The sequence below is a fragment of the Rhincodon typus genome, chromosome 31, assembly GCF_021869965.1.
Source record: "Rhincodon typus isolate 14 chromosome 31, sRhiTyp1.1, whole genome shotgun sequence".
Lineage (NCBI taxonomy): Eukaryota > Metazoa > Chordata > Chondrichthyes > Orectolobiformes > Rhincodontidae > Rhincodon > Rhincodon typus.
This window is the reverse complement of record NC_063362.1, coordinates 26797903-26801574: the sequence shown is the minus strand read 5'-3', so window position 1 is coordinate 26801574 and position 3672 is coordinate 26797903.

The following is a 3672-nucleotide window of genomic DNA, read 5'->3' as shown; positions in this document are numbered from 1 at the left end:
GCATGTCCTACCGTGCGGATTCAGCGCCATCTTTAATACGGGCGGAAGCATCTCCCCCCACCCCCACCCAGTCAAAGACAGCTTGCTCAACCACTTTCACCACTAATTTGAAAGTGAATTTTATGGAGCAGCTTCTGTCCTACATTCATCATTTTTTTTACATTTAAAAGTTAATCTTTTTCTCCAATCTCTGATCCACTTGCTGCTCCTTTCTTCTGAACAGCAGAAGCAAAATATCTATTTACTTTCTTCTCAAACTGCTCAGAAATATTATACAGTCTGGAGCAGGTGGGACTTGAACCCAGGCTCAGAGGTTCATTAATAATTGCACAGGGTTCAGTTCCATTTGCAACTGTCTGGGAATTGAAATGGTTTTTGCCTGCATGAGGCAAGTCCTTAACAACACAATGGGTTGAGCTGATAAATAGCCCGTAACATTTGACACATCAGTCAGAGATAGCAAGAACTGCAGATGCTGGAGTCAGAGTCAATACAGTGAGGAGCTGGAGGAACACAGCAGGTCAGGCAGCATCAGGGGGACAGGAAAGTCAACAATTTGGGTCGGGATCCATCATCAAGACTGGGGAGGGGGAAGGGAGCTCAGAAATAAATAGAGAGGGGGAGGGTGGGGCTGAGGTGAAGGTAGTTGGGATGGTGATAGCTGGATGCAAGGGTAGTGGGGATTGGTCAGTGGGATGGGTGGGGTGGATAGGTGGGAAAGAAGAGGTAGGGACATTATCATTGCACCACAAGAGCGCTTTCTATTTAGTTTCTAACATTGGAATCAGGGTAGCAATTTGATATAAATGGTCACAAGTCCCATCTCACAGTTTTCCGTAATTTAACAGGTCTATTATGGTAAATTATAATCTCTCTGAGATTTTAAATTTTCATAACCAATTTTACTGCAAAGAAAATTCATTTTCAAATTAGTGGTGAAAGTGGTTGAGAATGGTGTACTCATAAACATTCTCTTGCTGTCTCCCCTTAACCCTAGCACATTTGTCCTCTTCAAATAACCATCCGTTCTCTTTTGAATGCCTGTAAATCTGCCTCCACTTCAATCCCACTCGCTGTATGAAAAAAATGATTCTCCTCATATCACTTTTACTTTTTTTACTAATTACTTTAAATCTGTGCGCTCTCATTCTTGATCCTGTAGCCAGAGGGAACAGTATCTCCCTATTAACTCGCTGGAGACCTATCTTGTGTACTTTAATCAGATCCCATTCTCAGCCTTGTCTTCCCCAAAGAAAACACAATCTTCTCCAATTTATCTTCATAAATGATATTCCTTAACCCTGGAGCCACTATTGAAACCTTTTCTGCTCTGTCTCCATTGCTCTTGTACTCGATGTCCCTAACAATAAACAATGGGAAGCTGAAAGCTATATTAACTGCTTTCTTGAACTACCCTGCCACTTTTAATAACTTATGGACACATAAACACCCAGGCTCCCCTGGCCTTTGCTTTATGCTCCATATTCATCCTACAAAAATCTATCATCTCACACCTATCTGCATCAAACTTCACCTGAAACCTAATAATCCACTTCTTCAACCTTTTTCTGTTTATTTGATGTTTTACTCTGTCCTTGGAGTTTACAATATTCCCAACTCTTGTATCATCCCCAGATTTTGAAATTGTGCTTGTACATCAAGGTCTAGGGCATTTACATATATCAGGAAAGGTAAGAGTAGTGATTAGAACGAGGTCAGCCGAGTGGATCTCATAGAATATGAGTTCCCTGATTGGAGCTGTTAACCTGGCCCAATCAATAAACAGGAATATCAAGGGTTCTGTTCACTCCAGGAGCCAGTTTGAGCTAGCTGGGTCAGTGTCATGTAATATGTATGTGTAAATAAAGGATGACTTGGTGATGGGATACCAGCCTTCATGGAGTTATTTCAGTAAGGGTTTCAATACTAGCCCCTAAGAACTCCAGTACAAAACATTCCCCTGAAAAACTTTCTTTCACCATTATGCTCTATTTCCTATCACTCAGCCAATGTTATATCACTGTTGCTGCTTTGCATTTAATTCTACAAGCTCTAACTTTGCTCACAAGTCTGTTGTGTGGCACTGTATCAAATTCTTTCCAGCCATCCATGTGCACTACATCAATAGTATCAACTTAATTCTGAAAAAAACTCCAGCAAATTAATTAAACACAATTTGCCATTAAGAAAACCAAGCTATCTCTCCCTAATTAACCTGCATTTGTGCATGTAACTGTTAATTTTCTCCCTCATTATTGTTTCCAGAAGTTTCCCAAACTCTTAGACTGTAGTTTTTGACCTTTTTTGAATAACCCAGTAACATTTTCAATTCTCCAGACCTTTGGCATCACTTCTGAATCTAAGCAAGACTGAATAATTGTTGCTAGTGCCTCTGTAGTTTCCGTTCTCACTTCCCTTAGTATCTTTGATGCATCTTATCCAGTCCGGGTGTCTTGTCAATTTTAAGGACAGACGGTCTATACAACACCCCCTTATTTTAAACCCTCCTAGTGATTTAATTTCTTCCTATTGTACCATTGCCTATGTCGAATGGTAAGGAGAGGTGAAAAACATTTGTTTAATCCTTCACCCATGCTCTATATCCTCATGTATAAAACCTTTCTTAACTCTCATTACAACTACTCTATACTTTTTGCACATCTTTGTAATTTCCTTGCAGATTTGTTCATCTACATCCTTCCCACTAGTTGGTGACCTTTAGACTTAACTCACGAGGTATTTTATATACCACTTCCTATTCGAGTCGTCTATAGTGCTCTCAAGTATTACTTATTGTTTTGACTTACTCCTTTTGTATTACATTACAAAATTGAAGAGGGGTCACTGGACCTGAAACATTAACTCTGCTTTCTCTCCACTGATACTGCCAGGCCTGCTGTGTTTTTTCACCAATTTCTGTTTTTGTTTCATACCTGTCAATGCATTGAATTTTAAAACCTTTGGTTGTATTTGCAAAATATATCTTGGTTTGAGACCCACACAACTTCTAGAATTTCTACCAGCCTTATGTTGAAACTCTTGAGTAAGGTTCTACTCCTGCATTTGGTACGTTTATTTAGTCTGTTTATGCTGTGCCATCCTGTCACCTTTCAGCTCCTGGAACTATTTCAATTCAATATTTGCCACCTTTCTCCCTGTCTTTAAAGGTTTCCTCAAACCTATTCTCCTGATTATTATCTCACCCTGAAGCCCCATGGGAATGTTGTTTTGTTATCCCACTGCTGCAAAGAATCTAATTTTATTTACCTGAATGTTGCCTCCAGGGCTAGCATCTCACTGGTTCCAACAGAAATGCATATGCTTATAATGGTGGCTTGTTCTAACACTGATTGTTGGTATTACAGAATCTCTGTCCGAAGAGGACGTAAATTGTATCTTGTTAACACTAGTGCTGCAGTTTAAACGTAGAGGAGACTTTTTTTTCATTTTCCATTCTGATGGTGTTTCATATTCTGCAACAAATTGTTTGGTGAAATGTATGATGTAATAATTTGGAAGCTACAGCACAAGATATATCTTCAGCAACTTTCTCCCCTCTCTGCACTAACCGTGCATTTTTACCCCAACCATGAAAGAGTAAGGCAGCAAATTTTTCACCTACACAAGAGTTTTTTGAGAGTGCAGGCATGTGGTAGCTTTAGCATTTGTGGT